This window comes from Etheostoma spectabile, chromosome 23 (genome assembly GCF_008692095.1).
Source record: "Etheostoma spectabile isolate EspeVRDwgs_2016 chromosome 23, UIUC_Espe_1.0, whole genome shotgun sequence".
Classification (NCBI taxonomy): domain Eukaryota; kingdom Metazoa; phylum Chordata; class Actinopteri; order Perciformes; family Percidae; genus Etheostoma; species Etheostoma spectabile.
The window spans coordinates 4,630,796-4,631,010 of record NC_045755.1 but is presented as its reverse complement, the minus strand read 5'-3'; positions in this window follow the sequence as shown (position 1 = coordinate 4,631,010).

Below are 215 nucleotides of genomic sequence, written 5' to 3'. Positions count from 1 at the left end.
CAGAGTGAGAACAACCCACCATCTCCTCTGACGGAGGCCCCAGCCGGTGTGATGGTGCCACCTGCGGGCTCCTCTCCTCCAAACATGCTGACCCCGGTTCTTCCTGAGAGGACGGAGCTCGGAGTCCTGAGGGCCGACCGCAGAAACTATTTCTGCGACTTGGAGTTGGACGGCACAACTGTCACCAGAGTCATCTCCCCTGTGTACAGCTCTGA